This window comes from Molossus molossus, unplaced genomic scaffold (genome assembly GCF_014108415.1).
Source record: "Molossus molossus isolate mMolMol1 unplaced genomic scaffold, mMolMol1.p scaffold_m16_p_16, whole genome shotgun sequence".
NCBI classification, from domain to species: domain Eukaryota; kingdom Metazoa; phylum Chordata; class Mammalia; order Chiroptera; family Molossidae; genus Molossus; species Molossus molossus.
Window position 1 is genome coordinate 55,298,924 of NW_023425351.1, and position 5,404 is coordinate 55,304,327.

General features: G+C 34.6%; 1 non-coding gene across 1 annotated transcript; it reads right to left on the reverse strand.

Annotated features, from left to right (window-relative positions):
• Nucleotides 1–3,923: 3,923 nt before the first annotated feature.
• LOC118631962 lies at nucleotides 3,924–4,030 on the reverse strand. Its single transcript, XR_004959946.1, has one exon. It is a non-coding gene; the product is annotated as a U6 spliceosomal RNA (small nuclear RNA).
• Between the last annotated feature and the right edge of the window lie 1,374 nt (nucleotides 4,031–5,404).

The window sequence follows — 5,404 nt, forward strand, 5'->3', positions numbered from 1 at the left end:
AGCTTCTCCTTTGATCACCAAATAAAAGGGATTGCTTCACCCCCTTGAGACAGAAACCACAGAGTCCAGATATAATGTTGGTATGAATTAGGCCTCAATTTGTAAAGAAAGAAAGCCCTTTGGTTCTTGTTCTCAAAGGCCCCTCAGCAAGAGCACTCATTAGAAGCCAGAGCCCCCTGAACGTGACTGTACTACCCATATTACTATTTATTGATTCACCCACAACAAAAGCATTTCATAAAGAAACGTAACATTAGCTCTGGTTGGTGGGCTCAGTTGGTTGGAAGTGTCTCCTGCACTCAAAAGGTTGCTTAATCAATTCCCAGTCAGGTCACATGGCCAGGTTGTTGGTGATCCCTGTAGGGGGCGTGCAAGAGGCAGCCTATCCACGTTCCACTCTCACATTGGTGTTTTTCTCTTCTCCCTTCTTCTCTCTCTAAAAATCAATAGGCTACTCTTAAAAAGGAAGAAAGAAAGAAAACTGTCATTACATTCACATTTCTAACTCTGTGGGGCATAGGCGTATTGAGAAATATTCCACTTTGATTTCCCTTGCATGCTATGGGCAATCCAACTGATGATTGTAATGTGGTTATTTCTATGGAGGGAAACTCAGGTTACCCTCTCTACTATCACCATTTCAGGATCTAAGTAACCATGACAGCATCCGCTCAGCCTCAAAGTGTTTAAGAGGATTTGAGATTAGGGTTGAGGAGAAAACCTACATGTTATTCTAGGAGAAGTTATTCAAGGAAGAAAATAATAAGACCTATTTAAAAGAGAGACTGTTTTTGGTGAAATGCAACACATTTTATATTCATAAGAGGTAATATTTTAATTAAAATATTGTCTACTGGACAATTTTCAACAAACTCTTCTGCTTAGAATCAATAGTCTGAGAGGGTGGAGGGTGGTGGGGGGAAGTTGAAGAGGGCATACAGGGGATAAATGGTGGTGGAAAAATTAAATTAAATTAAAAAATTATAATTAAAATACTCTAGATGTTACAGATCAATCAATATTTATTGACTTTCAGAAATCAGGGCTATGATATTAGATCTAACGAGTTCTTGGGGGTGCTGAGGAAAATATGGTTTTAATAGGGAGCAAAATAATCACAGTGTTCAGGTAACAAGGAGAATAATTAAGTATTTTGTTTACCCTGGACACACTGAAAATTTAAATAATAGCTGTGTTCAAACAAAATGATAATTTGATGACTCAAATGTAACATTTTACTTTGCATTTTGAACTTTTACTCCATTCATAATTTTGTAATAGTTAAATTTAGATAGTAGAAATATTACATCAACAAGAAACGATCTGTAGTGTGTGCTATATTTTACTTCTACATTCTAAAGTATAGTCAGTATTCAGTGATCAGCAGGCACTTAAAAACTTTGTGAATTCATAGAAATGCAGAGATACAGTATCATATAGATCCTATCCTGGGATACTGATTTTGTGGAGTTAGGCATGATTCCTAAAAAGCTGATGAGATTTGCATATAAATTAAAAATTGGTGAATTGTTAATTTTCAATTGGTTCTATTTTATTTATTCTGAACAAAGGAATATGGTGAGAGGGAGTCATATTTTAAGGTAGATCTTACACATTTTTTCAGAAGAACAAATTCACATAATCTTGTTCCTGAAATTTATATGGCACAATCTTATATCAAATAGAAAAAAAAACAAAAAAACTTTGAACACCACTGAAATACAGACAGAAGATAAATATCCACATTCAAAGTAACTATTACTAACATATATCATCTATGGGTTTAATATTTATTGAGTCTTAAGAAAATCATAAATGATTTATATACTTAAAGTTCTCAGATCTTTCTCTAGTTGTTATACAAATATATATTTGTATATTGATCGCTTCACTATAGTAAGTTAGGGACAGTTTTATTGACCATACATGTAAAAACTGGAGGATAAACTTTAAAAACACATTCTAGATGTTGTTTGAAAACATAACTTCGTATAGAGGAATTGATGGTTTCCATTATGTACACATTTAGAGAGCCAGATACATTATTTTCCTTACACAATTTGTGTGAGAGAGCTCGATCTTCCAGATCTTAAAAGTTAAAGATTCTCAAAAAATATATAAATATGCCTTTACTCTACTATAGAGTTTAAACACTTAAGGCAAATAAGGTAACTTGTACAAGAGCTGAAGACCCACAGTTAAGAGTACCTTATATTAGCATTTGAACTCTCTGCTGAGCAATGATGGCAACGTAGCAGAAAGATGAACTTGCACATTGATGTAGTACATTTTAGCACACCACCTTTTAAACCTAATGTTCTCCCCAGGCAGTACATGAAAGTACATGTGGGAATATGTTCATCCTGGGAAAACTAGAAGTCACTATTGATGGCACATAAAGATTTTCTGAGTGTCAATAACTGGACATCTGGTTTGAAATCCTCCAGCGAGACATTGACTTGAGGATACAAAGGTTCTTCTTAGGAAATACACATTGCCAGGCTTCGAGCTATTAGATACACTAAAACGGGACTGGTTACCAAAAAATTTTTTTCAGGTGTATTTTTTTACTGTTGACAGTCATACAGATGTCTCCCATTTTCTTCCTTGTTGTTCCCCCTCAACCCAACCCTCGCCCCACCCAGGTTTTCCCCATACTATTATTGTTTGTGCCCATGGGTTATGCATATAAGCATATATATTTTTTGGTTAATTTCTTCCCACCCTCCCCCCACTGAGATCTGTTAGTCTGTTCCATGCATAGATACTTCTGGACCTATTTTGTTCATCAGTTTATTTTGTTCATTAGACCCCACATATAAGTGAGATTATGTGATATTTATCTTTCTCTAACTGGCTTATTTTGCTTAGCATAATAGTCTTCAGGTCCATCCATGCTGTCTCAAACAATGAAAAGCGAACCTACTGTATGAGAGAACATATTCACCAATGATACATCTGAAAAGGGGTTAATTTCCAAAATATACAAATAACTCATACAACTTAATACCGGGAAGATAAACAATCTAAGTTAAAAATGGGTAGAGGACCTAAATAGACACCTCTCCAAAGAGGACATACATACAGCCAATAGACACACACACACAAAAAAATGCTCAACATCACTAATCATCAGAGAGACGCAAGTTAAAACTACAACGAGGTATCACCTCACACCTGCCAGAATAGCTCCCAACAATACATCAGCACACAACTAGTGCTGGGAGGGTGTGGAGAAAAGGGAACCCTACTGCACCGCTGGTGGGAATGCACACTGGGGCAGCCACTGTGGAAAACAGTATGGAGTTTCCTCAAGATATTAAAAATGGAACTGCCGTTTGACCCAGTGATCCCACTTCTGGGAATATATCGTAAGAATCCCAAAATACCAATCAGAAAGAATATATGCACATTTATGTTCATAGCCGCATTATTCACAATAACTAAGATTTGGAAACAGCCCAAGTGCCCACTGATAGAGGAGTGAGTTGAAAAGCTTTGGTATATTTTAGCTGTATCTTTACTTAAAAATTCAGTTTTCTCTAAAAACGAGTGATTTAAAACTATATTTAGCTATCATAGTACTTTCTAGCTAAAATGAACCTTTTAAATCAATCGTACCATTTACGTTTCTTTCATTTATAATAACTCAGTTTCAGTTCTGTGGCAAACATTTCAAAATCAATAATGAATGCAATGAAATGTTTAACTTTATGGATGGTCTTTTTAAATTGATCAATTTGACATGTTACATTTTGTAAATTTAAAGTGTAAGAGCATGTTACTTGGAAGCATTTATATATTGTAGTTCCATTGCCGTTGAAGCAGTATGTGCCACATTGGATTATTGCAGTACAGCATTATTGTCTGTCTTCCTTGTACTGTGTGCCGGATCTCTCTGGCTCAAACAATAGTCGTTATACAAAAATACAGAATGCTTCATGAATTTGCATGTCATGTTTCTGCAGGGACCATGCTGATCTACTCTGTATCATTCCAATTTCAGTAAATGTGCTACCAACATGAACACTTAATATACTCTTTTCAATGATCATAAATAGAGTAAATACAGTAAACTTTAATTTGTGTTTTTGCATGAGTTACACAATCTACTACCTTGACTTTCAATACTTTAGCTGCTCATAGGGTAGACATCTGTAAAAATTATTTATTGTTCCTTAATTCAGAAATATTCAAATAAGAAGGGAAAACCATAGAATTGTAGAATGCAGAGAGGATATTTTGTTGAAAGAAAACTAATATGCTTTTTGTGCAAGATTATTTTGCGAATATTCACTCTCTACCCAGTACTTATAAGGAGAAAGTAACATTCTCTACTGTTTGATTCAGGGCCTGACCATATGACTTGTTTGGCTAATGGGATGTTGGCAGATGTGACACAGCCATGAGATGCTCTCTGTTTCATTTCTGCCACAACCATGAGAAAGTCATACCCAGGATGACTACTGGTCCCTGTAGAAAAATAGAAACTTTGGGGACAGAAATAATTGCTCCTATCTTGATCATCCTTGATCTACTCTGAATAAATGAAATGACAGTGGTTTAACACAATGCCTTCTAACTATTTTTTTTTTTTTTTGCAGCCTTTTAAAGGCAGTACCTAACTAACTGCCCTGGACTCAAGGCACATAAAAATATTTACCTATTTTTTTATTTATTATTTGCAATGTCTTAACACATTAGATTTGCGCAGCTTAGCATTTTCATACTTTTTTCAAAGCCAATCTTTCATGGTCCTCTTCAAATGCCATATTACTCTGAAAACCGTCTCCTGTCAGAATTTATTTATCAACTTATATTTGCTTCCCAGAACACATCCTATTTATTGTTTTGCAACTCTGAGAACTTATACCTTATATTTTAACTGTGTATTTTTCATATGCGTTCTATTGCAGTATACCTGTGAAGTGTGGCTTATGGTATATTTATCTCACTATTCTCAGTTTTTAGAAACTAGATATTGCTTATTATACATATTTCATAAATTCATTTGTAATAAAGAAATATGTTTATTAAAGAATATATTTGGGAGTCCTAATCAAAAATAAAAACCTCTTGTTCCTTTATTAGAGATATTGGGTGAAGAGATAAATCAGTTATTATTAGAACAAGTATAAGCATTACCTACACACAGTATACACCGGCCTTGGGATCATTGACTTGCAGAGCTGAGGGTTCCTTAGTTGCTTTTTGGCTTGCCATCAACAACAAGTATTTTCCTTTTAATATGATTAGAAAACCTCTGCTCTAATTCACTGATATTAAGGACATGTCTTCTTTAATTTCTTTAAAATTAATAGAAAAGTATTTGTTTGATGTACTGATGCTTTTACCCTAGTGAACAAAAATTAGTAATTTAGGGATAGAATATTAAAATAGCTGT